The sequence below is a fragment of the Jaculus jaculus genome, chromosome 5, assembly GCF_020740685.1.
Source record: "Jaculus jaculus isolate mJacJac1 chromosome 5, mJacJac1.mat.Y.cur, whole genome shotgun sequence".
In the NCBI taxonomy this organism is placed as follows: Eukaryota; Metazoa; Chordata; class Mammalia; order Rodentia; family Dipodidae; genus Jaculus; species Jaculus jaculus.
The window spans coordinates 11,906,039-11,920,362 of record NC_059106.1 but is presented as its reverse complement, the minus strand read 5'-3'; positions in this window follow the sequence as shown (position 1 = coordinate 11,920,362).

The window sequence follows — 14,324 nt, the reverse complement described above, 5'->3', positions numbered from 1 at the left end:
AACAAAGTAACATACTAAAAAATATTTGAAAAAGATCCAAAGGTCTGCCTGGACCCAGAATTCCTGCTGTCTGTCTCCTCTCCCACTCTGAACTGTGTCTGTTCATTGTCCGTCACCCTCTTTGCTCAGCTCCCATGAGGTTGGCCTCTCTCTCTCTCTCTCTCTGTCTCTCCATCTGTGTGTACATGTGTGTGTGCATGTGTGCATGTGCGTTTGCTGTGGCGGGGTCTTTCACTTAAGCCCAGTCTTTAGACGACAGGCGGGAAGCTATACCCACTCAGCATCTACACAGGGGTCCAAACGCTTTGCCTGTGAAGCCATCTACCCAGCCTGTCTTTTGTCTATTTGCCGTGTCCTTAGCACCTGGAGCTGCGGCTAACACATACGTTCTTGGATAAATATTCACCAAATGCAGTGATGGCTCTGAGTTGGTGCATGGTATTGGGATGGACACGGACCTGAAAACAGATAATGTGAGCCTGGCCTGGCCACTACCTAGCAACGCGACTTTGGGCAAACTACCTTAGCTCTTTGAGCCAGTTGGACAAAATGTGACTGTAAAGAAGCTACGATAGTGTCTGACTTATACAAACAGCTAAAGGCAGTTTGTGGCCTGGTTATTGCCATCGTATATGCCAATCCCTACTGTGACCCAGCAATAAACTCCAAAGCTCTTTCAGCCCAGTTTCTATAGTAGAACCATAAACCAAGGACTGGGTGAGTGATCTTTGGCACCTGCCACTCTTCTTTGCTTCCGGTTTCTGTTGCTTTGTGTAGGAAGAGAGCAGTGGGGAAACGTTCTGTCCCTGGCAGGGCTCTAGTATACTGAGCAACCCTGAACCCGACCCCTCATGCTCCCTGAAACTGACTGGGCCGTCGGTGGCAGAGGGAAGATGTCCTCCTCCTTCTTCCTCAAGCTGGCTCAAACTAGCGCTGCTCCTGGAACAGCCGGAGGGGCGTGCCTTTGGGCTCTTGTCCTGCTGGGAGAGGGTCCCTGCTCATGTCCTCCTGGCAGTTTGTTTTACAGTGGACACAATGCTGTCCTTCCAGATGGAACACCACTCTCTGGCGCGGTGTCTGCAGAGCACAGAAGAGCCCTATGTTTTGCAAGCATCTCAACATACAAGATAACCATCACCTCTGGATCTTTTACAAATATTTTTTAGTATGTTACTTTGTTTGTTTATTTGAGGAGGGCACATAGAGAATGGGGGCACCAGGGCCTCTAGCCACTCACTGCAAATGATCCTCAGATGCATGCCTCACATTTTGTGCATCTGGCTTTATGCGTGTCCTGGGGAATTCAACCTGGGTCCTTTGGCTTTGCCAGCAAGCGCCTTAAACACTAAGCTATCTCTGTGGCCCAGGCTGACCTGGAATTCACTATGCAGTCTTGGGCTGTCCTTGAATTCATAATGATCTCTCTACTTCTGCCTCCCAAGTGCTTGAATTAAAGGTGTGTACCAGCACTCCCAGCCCACCTTTGGAATTTTTTTCTTTTTTTGGAGGGGCGGTGAGGTAGGGCCTCACTCTTGGCCAGGCTGACCTGGAATTCACAAAATCTCAGGGTAGCCTCAAACTCACAGAGATCCTCCTACCTCTGCCTCCCGAGTGCTGGGATTAAAGGCGTGCACCACCACGCCCAGCTTGACCTTTGGATTTTTAAAAGAAGTAAATTGAGTCACAAAATGGGCTTGCCCTGATGAATTGGTGGTCCAATGCCCCTGCAGGCATTGATGGAACAATAGGAAGACCCCACAGCTTGGTGCACGACCAGGTTGGGGAGCTGCTTCCTGTCTGAGATCCCGCCTCTTGTTGCCCCCGACTCTCTTCCCACCCCCTAAACTTGACCCAACTCAGGGCTGGGGAAGCAGCTCTGCCTTCCATGGCATGTCTGCACCTCAGGTTGTCACCAGAGGAGAACAGCGCCCAGGGGCCTCTGAGACCAAAATACTGATGTGACTGAGGCTGGAAATGTACGTCAGAGACGCAAGGTTCGGGGGAGCATGCCCAAGCAGCCTCGTTTGCAGCAACTGTTCCACACTTCCCCTAGGTAAGATGGACATAGCACGCCCTGACAGAACAAAGAAAATGTCTTGCACTGGGGGAAGTGTTCTCATCGGCTGCATGAGCAGGGCCTTAGCTAGGGGCAGGGGTGGAAAATACTCTCATCAAAGGCTATTTCCAGAAATGCAAGAACCCTGAGCCCAAACTCACACTGCTGGTGTGTGTGTGTGTGTGATATTTCTGTGCAATCCTTTGTACCTCCTTTCCAAAGTGGTCCATCAGCCAGAGTGTGTTGCCATGGCAACAGGCTCCGTGGGGGAGCCATTGCACATTACCCAGAATTCACATCTGTGATTGCTTCTCTCCTCTCTCCCTCTCTTTTCATCTGTAAATGGAAAGCAGTCCATGAGCGAAGCCACTCTCCAGCAGACAGTTCCTGGAAGAAGGGAAGGGGAAATTGTCTTTCTGGGGGTCATTTCCCACCTAAGGAGTTCTTTTTTCCCTGCCCATGGCTTACATGCCTCCCCCAGGGCTGGCAGAAGCAGCCCAGAAAGGCCCACAGACAAGGGAACCCCCCCCCAGGAGGGCTGCAGCTCCCTGCTGCATCTGACCTTTACGTCAGTCCACCTGCTGCCTTTTACAAGCTTCCTGACTGCAGGTGGGGTCAGGCGGGCGGGAGCAGAGCCACCAAGGCCAGAGCTGTGCTTCCAGCTGCTGCCCACCCATGGGGGCCTCTTCTTCCGCCCCTTCTTTGGAGCGTGTGTGTGTGTGTGTGTGTGTGTGTGTGCACGTGGACTGTTAGTCTCCATCTTCTACCTTGTTTGAGGCATTGTCTCTCATTGTTATCCACCATTTTGTTGCCAGGCTAGCTGGCCCATGAACTTCGAGATGCCGCTCCTGTCTCTGCCTCCCGTCTCTCCGGAGGCACACTGGGATTGCTGATAGAACTCTGTAGTGTACAACTTCACATTGCTTCTGCTTGCCCAGAAGATGCTCCATCCCATGAGCCTGCTTCCCTTGTTCTTTTCTTCCTGTCCCCCACAGCAAAGGCCAAAGCCAGGAATGTCACAGACAGCCTGTTCCAAGGGGCTGGAAAGATGCTGGGGAGGGCTGTTCTGCTGTCTGCTCGCTCAGCTGGCTCTGCTCAGAGTTCTGGCGAGTGACAGATAACGGGGCAGATCAACCTGCTCGCCTCCTCCCCCAGCACATCCCTTGCACAAGGTCAGCATCCTTACATTTTTCTCTGTGCCCAGACGGCAGAGGCGTCAGCTATTCAAACAGCTCCTGGTAGAAACAGTGGCTTGTCAATACTTCTGACACCTGCGGAAGATGGGGCTCTCATGGCAAGGACACAGTTTTCTAGGGGAACCATTACTTGCTGTGGTCTAAGCTTGGGTTATTCCACGTTGCTGCACGTGTGTGAGAGCAGGGGAACACACGTGTGTGTGTGCACATGTGCCTGTGGAGGGTCAGAGGGCGACATCAGGGGTCTTTGTCAGTTGCTCTCCACCTCGTTCTTTGAGGCAGGGTCTCTTAGATCCTAGCGCTCACCCATCCAGCTAGGTTAGCTGGCCATGAGCCCTGGGGACTCCTGTCTCTGCCGCCTCTGCCCTGGGATTACAGGAATGCTTTCCCGCACCCAGCATTGCACATGCTGACCAGGGAGCTAAAGTCAGACACCCACATGCTCATGCAATAAGCATTTTACCCACTGAGCTATCACCCTAACCCTGAACTTAAAAAAAATGAACTTCTTTATTTTTAAATATTTTACATCTATGCATAACATCAAGATTTTAAATATTCTGTAGACATTATGACAAGTCACCCTCCCTTTCAGGAAGCCAATTACTATGATCAGGGTTTTTTTTTTTTTTAAAGTGTCAGTCAATTTCAGTTTTCATAATTTTTTAAAGTTTTATTTATTTATTTATTTACTTTGAGAGAGAGAGATAGAAAGAGAATTGGGGCATCAGGGCCTCTAGCCACTTCAAACAAACTCCAGCTGCATATGCCACCTTGTGCATCTGGCTTGTGTGGGTACTGGGGACTCAAACCTGGGTCCTTAGGTTTCACAGGCAATAGACTAACCATATCACTGAACTCTGGTTCAGCGAGAGATCCTGGCTCAGAAAAATAAGATGGGAAGAGATATCAAGAAAGACCCCTGATATCAACCATTGGCCTCTACACGCACACACACATATATATGCATGTACACTCACATGCAAATGAACACATGTATACATGTATGTGCACACACTACACTTATATACCCAGTCAAAAAGAAAATGAGTCATGTGGACAAACAGCCTGAATCAGCCAGTTGTTGGCATTCAGCACACCCTGGACACAGACCTCTGTGCTCAAAGCTGGGGACCAAGAAATAAGAAACAATATGGTTCAGGCCTACCCTGCAGGGCTCTGGAGCTGACAGACACACAGCAGACAGATACTCCTGAAAAAAGACTCAACAGTCCATTAACACAAACCAAGATCAATGAGCACCAGGGCACCAGGCCCAGACAGGCTTCCCTGTCCTCGCTGTCCTCTGGAAAGAGAAGAAAGATTGGCATGTCTCTCAGGCCCAGAAACACTGATGGAGCTGCTTCCCACCAGAGAAAGAGTCCTCTGGAGACCCTGCATTGGGACCAATGGGACAGGAGGATCCTTGAAGCAACTTCTAGTCCTGTTGTTCTGTTATTTTTCCTAAGGGAGATATGAACCAACATCTGTTTATTCCAGACAGGGGACCAACACAGACCAAACAAACAATTCCACCCAGGTATAGCCTAGTGAACTCATGAGTTTATTGGACTCACTTAAAGATACAGAGAGTTTAAGAGCCTCACTTAAAGGTAAAGGGTTACTCACAGCAGTGTGGGTGACAAAAACAAGTGCATCACCCAGAAGCCCCACCCCAGAATGGGCGACAACCTCAAGAGAACTGAGTTACTAGAGTCCCACCTTCAGTTAACCTACCTCTTACACAATCTAGCCTCTGCCCAAGATCATAGACAACTGGGGGTACAGAAAGGAGTAATGGCTGGGACCCCAGGTGAGGGTCTGGTGACCTCCCCTTCTACTTGGCAGTGTTAATAGCTCTATTATCATTGCTATAAAACTAGCTATCACTATTGCTTCTTTTGTTGCTATGGCTACGGGGCCAAGTTTATCTCTGCTCCATGATGGCATATGGGATGATCATGTTATGGTTGGGAAAGCTATACTATAAGGGAGGGAGGTGAGACAAGAGCCAAAAGATCGGGCCAAAGGTCAGAGGCCAGCAAGTTTGTGATGAGTGAGGGGGATGCAGGTGCAGGTAGGACCAGGAGGAGCCAGGAAGTGCTCTCATGGCTCTGTGTGGGATTGGGGTCAGGCAAGCTTCTGGTGAGGCACCAAGGTCCAGTAGGCCTCAGGTGGCCACAGAAGTAGGGGCATCCCCAATTAGTCTGACATGACTGATAGAGTCTATTCCCAGAGATGATGTAGGGCAAATAGGATGAGGCTGTTTTCCAGCTCGGCCACTGCTGATCATTCTCCCCTGGCTGGCCCCTCTGTCTCCTTCTGACGGTCTCAGCTCAACCCAGAAGCTGACCCCAGTGTCCAAGCTGGTCGCAGCCCATAGTCGTTGCACAATATCTCCTATCTTGCTCAGATGGAAATCTCTGGTCTGACAGGGACTCAACTCCTTGACCACCTGGACCTTGTCACCCTTGGCCGCCATGTCATCTACTTCCACTCTTGACACCCACACTCCCACAGGCTTATAATCCCCTTGTGTCCTCAACAGGCCAGTGCTGGCCTGCTAAGGGTCACGCCAGCCATGCATTCTGTCTCTGCAGTGGGCTCCCAGATCACTCCCTTGCTGTCTTGAAGCCATTGTTCAACTGTCCCTTCTACCAAAATACCATGACCACATGCTCAAAGCTCTGTGGATTCCGTAATTTCTTTCTTTCTTTCTTATTTTTTTTTTGCAAATGTGTGTGGGGGTGGTGATGGCACCCCATCCACTCACCTGCAGTGGGACGTGCGTGCCTGCAGTGGCTAGAGCCGAGCGTCAGGTGTTTTGCTCCATCACTCCTCGCTCAGTCTGTGTCTTTATTGGTTATGGACCTTGCAGGGCTCTGCTGAGGACCACATTCCATAACAGAGAGAAAACCCAGAAGTCCTGGAACTAGAGAGATTTGGGGCGCAGCAAAAAGGACGATGCAGAGGTAGAGGAGAGTCGTGGATGGCGTGCCAGCCTCGGGCGCTGGCAGGGAGGGCTGCTGGGTGAGATCCTGCCCTGTCTTAGCACGCGCACGCCTCCCACTGCTTTCGGAGGCCTGCAAATGATGCTTCTCCACTTAAAATTCCAAATCACCTTTTTCATTAGTCAGGGTTCTCTAGGGGCGCAGAATCAATGAACGAATACAAATTACACGGAATTTATTCTATCGGCTTGTAGGCTGGAGGCTGGCCAGAGCAACAGCGTCCGCGGGCTGGCGAGGCCGAAGTGACAGTGGCTGCTCAGTCCCGAGGTGGGAGGCGTCTCCTGCCCACCCCGGCCCTGGAGGCATCCCACTGAGCCTCTGGTCTGCAGTTCACATTGAAAGCTGAAGAAGTTGGGTTCCATGTTTGTGAAGGGCCGTAGCAACGGGAGCAAGGGAACCAGGGGGCACTACTGCCTTTGACGGGAACCTCTGCACGCAGGTGCTGCTGGGAGAGTTGCCCACTCATGGGTCTCCCCCTCAGTCAATCCTTCCTGCCCACGACGACTATCTCTTACTTGATTCCTGGTTGGATCAAGCTCACAAGAGAAGCTAACAGTCACAGACATCTACACCTCTGTTTTCTCCCCGTATGATTGTTGATCTTAATGACGGTCTGAGGTTTTAAATATTTGTGTGAGTGCTAATGAATCATGAAGATATGTGTATATACAAACAGACCAGCTCTTGTGCTGATTCACGAGGGGGGATGCCAGAGAGGATGGCTGCGGGATTCTCGGTATTTGTCATCCAGGGGGGCTGTGGGCTGGGTCGTTGTCAGCACGTGAGTCAGCACAGGGTTCTTCTCTCAGGTGCTGGTTTCCACAAGTCACCCTTGTTCTCTGTAGGGTTGACTTTTTTCTGTGCCTGCTACCACGGCCATATTGCATTCCCCTTTGATGCGCAGAGTGGGACCGATGAAGGGATCAGATAGTGTAGCAAGCTCCTCCCTTGTCTTTGTCATTGCCCCTAGCCTGAGGTGATTTGGAGACCTGAAGAGTGGGCGGGTGCTGCTTGTCTACCGTCTCCTGTCTCTTAGCCCTTGGCTTTGGCATCAGTCTGTGTGCGCGGTGGGAACGGGAACTCTCCTCCATAATAGGCTAATACTGGGAAAGCCTGGGTTCATTTGGTAAAGTGCTGGCCAGTCAAGCATGAAGACCTGAGTACACATATTCAGAACTCATGTAAAAGCCAGGTGTGGCATGAGCCCTTCGTCTCTGCACTGTGGTGATGGAGACAGAAGGATCCCGGGGGCTTGCTGGCTAGCTAGTCCAGCAGAATGGGTGAGTCCCAAGTTCTGTGAGACACCCTGTCTCAAAAGAAGTGAGGTAAGGGAGCTGGGCGTGGGGGCACACAGCTTTAATCCCAGCACTTGGGAGGCAGAGGTAGGAGGATTGCCGTGAGTTCGAGGCTACCCTGAGACTCCATAGTGAATTCTAGGTCAGCTGAGGCTACAGTGAGAACCTACCTCGAAACACCAAAGAGAAAAAAATGAGATAAGGTCTGGAGAGATGACTCAGAGGTTAAGGTTCTTGCCTACAATGTCTAAACACCTGGGTTTGGTTCCCCAGTAGTCACGTTAAGCCAGATACACAAATCCATGCATGCTCTGGAGTTTGTTTGCAGTGGCTAGAGGCCCAGGCATACCCATCTCATTCTCTCTCTCCTTGCAAATACATAAATAAAATATTTTTTTTTAAAAAAAGAGGTTAAAAAAATGAGGTGAACAGTGACTGAGGAAGACACCGATGTCAACCTCTGGCCTTCTTATGCACACACGTGTACCCCACACATGAAAACATCCTGCCCACACACACGTATCCCCTCACAAAAATATCATGCCCACACACACGTACACCATGCACACATGTACCCCACACATGAAAACATCCCACCCACACACATATGTACCCCCCCACAAAAATATCACACCCACACACACATGTACTCCACACACAAAAACTTCATGCCCACACACACATGTACCTCCCCCATAAAAACATCACATACACACAGACATGCAAAACGGGTACTTTATCAAGGACAGCATTTGGAAAATTACAAAACATCCATGGTAGAAATATGAGCTGGATGTGGCAAGACTGTCATTTCACCACTTGGGATCTGAAGCGGGAGGACCATGCGTTTGAGGGCAACCTGACTCCATCCATGGTCATGTCCTGTCTTCAAAAAGCCAAAAGTAAAGTAGCTGTGACGTCACTCCCTTGCTGCTACTCTCTTCCCCTTCTTCCCTGCAATATGTACACCCAGGCTTTCGGACCATCTCCCCAGTGAGCTGTTCCATTTCCCGAGGCTGCTGGGGGAGTCTGCAGAGCCTGCGGGCTGCAGAACTTCCTTGGAACAGAACCTAAGCTGGAACTCCAGCATGTTCCTTGGAGAGGTAGGGTGCGTAATTAATGTTCTTGGCGACAACATGGTCCAGGGTACGATCCCTCCTAACCGTATCTGGGCAGGAGTCCTCACCTGCAGACAAGTCACTTTTTTCTCCTTGGCCAAATGTCATTTAAAAACTGAAATTAACCCAGATGCAAGTGTCTCCCCGATTTGTTGTGACAGAACCATACTGTGACCTCCCCAAGGTCACATTTCCCTTTGTGTGGCTTTGTATACAGGCGATGTTCAATAGATGTACTAGTTGCCGAGACTACCACAAAAGCCAAGGCCAGCAGATTTAACTCAGATACCAAGGCTGGCTCACGGCTTAGGAAATGGGAGCCAGAAGCCGGCAGTGACGAGATGCAAGGGCTGGGTGTTCTTGTCACAGCCTGCAGGTCCTAATCTGCCAGGGGCTGGGGGATGCTTCAAGGCCAGACAGGGAGGGCGTGTGGGCTGAATAGATTGCTATTATGCATCTTGCTTGATCCTTCCTGCAGCTTGATGTGATCTCATACAGTTATGAGATACAGATAATATATATGATTGCCGTCTCCTGATTATCTACAGAGCCATTTGGCTAAGAAAAAAATCTCTATACCATCCACAAGGTATTTTCTGGTTGAATATTAGAGACTTTTCTCATTGTCTTAAAAGAAAAGAATAAAGCCCACCCAGGCTCACTGATGTAAATGGCACGCCTCCACAGTAAACGCCACAGGTTGCAGCGTTAAAGGCTGTGGACTTGGGCCGTGACTAAGCAGCGTGACTGAATAGGCCATTTTCTGGTCTGTTTACAGGGCCCTTCCTCATAGGTGAATCGCAGCTCTGACAGTTCACTCAGGTGGGGGTCTGTATGGCCTTGAGACCACCTGAATGCGTAGCATCTTAAAGCTCACGTTGCTTTGTCTGAGGAGCCAGTGTTGGGAGCCCACAATGGGGGTTTCTCCAGGTTCTGACTGTTCAGCTAAATCAGCTGCTTTTCAGGGTCTGATCCTTTTGTTGGTGAAGAATTTGAGTCCCTTTTAGAAGGATTCGTGTCATGCCAGGTTCTCTAAGGACATGGGGAAAACTTAAATTCAGCCACTGTCCTTAGAAAACTTACACACTAGGTGTGCACTGGGTAACACTTGAAAGCAATGTACATTGGTAATTCTTGTGTGTGTGCATGTGTGCACGCTCGCGTGTGTTTAGGCCAGGGAATAAACTCACATGTCATTCTCAGGAATGTAATCCATTTAGAATGAGGCCTCTTGCTGGCCTGGAACTCATCAATTAGGCTCGACTGCCTGTGGCTAGTGAGCCCCAGGGCTCTTGTCTCCACCTCCCCAGTGCTGAGAGCTCAGGCTTGCGTCACCGTGCTCAGCATTTTGACATAGGTGCTGGGAATTGAACTCAGGTCCTCATGCTTGCAAGGCAAGCACTTTATCAAGCGAGCCCCAATTTTGACACGTGTTGATTGTGTCCTGCAGATGTGCTGTGGCCCTGAGGACCGCAGCATCACCTGGGAAGATCGGTCCCGTCTCTGTACTATTGAAACTATCCCTTTGTTGGCGGTGAGGGAGGTGTGACTAAATGGCCCCGTAGACTCGGGTATGTTTGATTAAGATTAAGCTTCCTACTTAAGTCTCTTACTAAAGTAGGCAGAGCCCTGCTCGAGGTGCATCGTTGGGAGTGGATCCTGAGTCCGGTCCCACTATCTCTGTCCAGAGCTTCTTTGAGTTCTGGCTACTCATGCTTGTTGGTGCTAGTTTTTTTCTCTCTGCTGAGGAAAGTGAAGGGAGCCCCCTTCTTCCACCATCATGAACCTGGAATGTGTAAGTGCAAAATAAATCCTTCCTCCCATAAGCTATTTCTGGTTGGGTGTTTGTAACTGCAACAGGAGGCTCATTGCACCTGCTACTTGCACTGTCCTTTCAGCTCGGTCATGCATCCCCAACGTTGCTTGGCCATTTTTAGTTTATTTCCAGTAGCTCTCACTTGATTGTGGAATCACCAAATGTCAGAACAGGGGAATGGAGCTAATCAGAAAAGCATGACTTGCCCAAAGTTTCCAGGTTTCTATTCATCCTGGAGGTAAAGCAATAGCCCTTGCCAGATCCTGGCACCAGTGCAGAATCCCTGACACCTTGTGGAGGTCCATTTTGTCACTTACCTTGGCCTCTAGAGCCCTGAAAGCCCCATCGGTAGGTGGATGAAGGACCTGTTCTTTCTCTCAAATAGCCTAGAGGAAGCACTGTGATGGCGTCAGTGAGGAATCCCTTGGTGACAAGGGAGGACATCTCCATCTTTGCAAATCCCTGTCATTTGAGAAAGCCCCAATGGGCCCGAGATAATCCAGGAGTCAGTGAGGTCCTGGGATATTCTCCCACTGACATTCAGGGGTGAGCTGCTTCTGGAATGGAGCCAAGGTCTTGGAGGTGTATGTGGAGCTCCAGGACACTGGGAGACTCTAGAGATGCCCACTGAGACTCACCATGGCTTCTCATGCCTAATGATGTTGTCTAGTCAGTCTGAGTTAAATGGTTACTGTGTCTTTGTAGCTTTTCTAGACACTGTGCTATGGCTTTACACACATAAGTGCAGTGGAAGCCTTGTGGCAACATAGTCCAAATCTCTAGATAAAAGTAATGAGGACTGGAAAGATAGCCTAGTGGTTAAGGCACTTACCTGAAAAGTCAAAGGACCAAGGTTCAATTTCCCAGGACCCACGTAAGCCAGAGGCTGGCGCATGTGTCTGGAGTTTATTTGCAGTGGCTGGAGGCCCTGGTGCGCACATTCTCTCTATATATCTGTCTCTATCTCACTCTCAAATAAATAAAAAATAAAATAAAAATTTTTTTTAAAGAAGAAATGAACCTCGGGCTAGAGAGATGGCTTAGTAGTGAAAGGTACTTACTTGCAAAGCCTAATGGCCTGGGCTCGATTCTGCAGGACGCACATAAAGGCAGATGTATAAGGCGGTGTATGCATCTGGAGTTTGTCTGCAGTAGCAAGAGGCCCTGGAGTGCCTATTCCCCTTCCCCTGCTTACAAATAAATATAATTTTTTTTAAAAAGTCATAAGTCTGGGCTGGAGAGGTGGCTTAGCAGTTAAGGTCTTGCAAAGCCTAAGGACCGAGGTTCAATTCCCCAGTACCCATGTAAGCCAGATGCACAAAGTGGTGCATACATCTCTCATCAGTTTGTTTGCAGTTGCTAGAGACCCTAGTGTGTCCATTCTCTTTTTCTCTATCTGCCTTTCTCTCTTTCTCTCTCTCTCTCTCTCAAATAAATAAATAAATATTTAAAAGTCATAGGCCTGTTAATTAATCCAGGGTGTCTGGATGGTACCACTTTAAATAAGACTATCCCAAGACTCACGGATGTGTGCGTCAGCTGGTCCACCTCATGACAGCATGCAGCAGGAAGACCTGAGATCTAGCAGGTCAGAACCTGAGTGCTCAAACACGGCCCTCCGTGCCAGCTCCTCAATGACAGCTTTTCAAACCACCACTGCTGTGAGCAGGCTCCCCAGGGCTGCTGTGTTTTGGCAAGCTCTGAAATACCAACTTGGACATGGCAAAGACCTCCTACTGTTTAAATCGGTTGTCAGATTTCTCCAAACCCACCTGAATGGAGCCCTGGAGGCACTGATACAAACAACTACTACCTTTCCTCGGTCTCTACCCTGAGGCCCCCCGAGGCTCTGGCTTAGGGATGGCTTCTGCAGGAAGTGCTGTCCAGATGGGAGGGTGAGGCCTGGGGGCAATGCACTTCAGGTCATGAAGAATGCAGCCCCGTCTGGATGGTGACAGCCATCGCTGGCACCAATGAGGCGCTGCACCAGAGCCTGGGGTCCAGCTGTGAAGCCCCTGATAGAGCCCCAGGTCCATTTCCACCCCTTGGCTTCCGCTAACATCCAAAGGCAGCTCTCCAGTGACACGCCGTGGGACGTGGTTTGCTTGCCTGTCCACAAAGAAGCGAATTGTAACTGCCTCTGTCTGCAACCGCGAAGCACCACAGTGGCTGGCGGCAGAGTCTCTGTACACCGTTTGCAGTGCAGGCTTAATGTCTGCACATAATTATGTTTCCCATGCAGGTGAGGCAAGGAATTAAATTTAGCCTCTTAACAAGGAAGAGAACTCTGCACCAGGAATGGAAGGTCACAGGAGGACCAACCAGAGCAGGTCACCTGTTTGCAAACACTGCTCCAGCCTCGAGGTCTCTGTGTCAGGAAACACAAGGACACCCCCCCAAAACACACACACACCCGAGCCCCGTCCTGCACCCTACATGGACAGATCTGCTCTTGCTGTCTCTGGGCTTCTCAGGAAACAACTGCCTCAGGATGGGCCTTTCTATCTGCCTGACAGACCTAATAGGATGTTGACCTTCATGGACAGAAGCAGAGCCAGGCTTTCCGCTTTTTCACAGGAACTGCTCCGAACTCACGGAGCTTGAGCAAGAAAGGCCCTGGGTCCCAAATCCACACCGGCGGGGGGCGGGGGGGGGGTTGCTGAGCTGCCCAAGGCTGCGCTTCCTCCTGCTCATGGCCCTCTCCACCAAGGGCTCCCGTGGACTGGACAGAAGGCCAAAGACTTTGGTTTGTCCCCTGGAGGTGTCCAGCCCTGCAGTGCCTTTTGAGGTAGCTTTTGAGGCAGCTGGACAAACAGAAGGCCAGAGGGCTCCCCGGCCTCAGACAAGAGCCTCCAACATGCAAAGAGACACAGAGTCCCTTGACTGCCTCTGATCATTCTAGAAAGAACCACTGGCACTTCCCTCCATGAGCAATGCAAATGTGTCTGGACCAGCTGGAAGCTAGCATTGGCCCTGAAGCCAGGAGGGTCCTCTCACCCTAGGTCATTGCTCTGGTAGGCTCTTAGATGCTATTCCTAGCCCTAAGGTGGGGCTTTGTTCAGGATGGTGAGAACCTTGCCGTCCTGCTCTTAAACCAACTTCCTTTACTCTCCTAACTCGTTTTTGAGGGAGTAAGTGGTCCGTGTGCTTGTGGGCACACGTGTAGGTGCAAGGGTGTGTGTGTGTGCGTGTTTATGTGTGTGTGTGTGTGTGTGTGTGACACTGGGTGTCTTTTTCTAATGTGTTTACACCTTTTTTTTTTTTTTGAGATAGGGTCTCTCACAAAATGTGGAGTTCACGAATTAGGCCAGACTGGCTGGCTCTCCGGAAGTGCTAGGGACCCTCCTGTCTCGGGGTGTCCAGTGCTGGGACACAGACACTCACCACCACACCCAGGCTTACAGAGTGCTGAAGGGCCAAGCTCAGATCATCACGCCTTGCTGCGCACACTTTACACACTGAGCCACCAGCCCTCCTCTCCTAATTTTTGTCCATTATTTATTTATTCATTATTTGAGAGCGACAGACACAGAGAGAAAGACAGGTAGAGAGAGAGGGAATGGGCGCGCCAGGGCTTCCAGCTTCTGCAGACGAACTCCAGACGCGTGCGCCCCCTTGTGCATCTGGCTAACGTGGGACCTGGGGAACCGAGCCTCAAACCGGGGTCCTTAGGCTTCATAGGCAAGCGCTTAACCGCTAAGCCATCTCTCCAGCCCTCCTCTCCTAATTTTTAAGAAACTGAGTTTGTCTTTAAGTCTGTCCTGCCTGGCAATGAGTTTTCCTGTGCTCTGTCTATCCCAGCTGGGACAAAAGCATGTCCCTCTCTGACCAG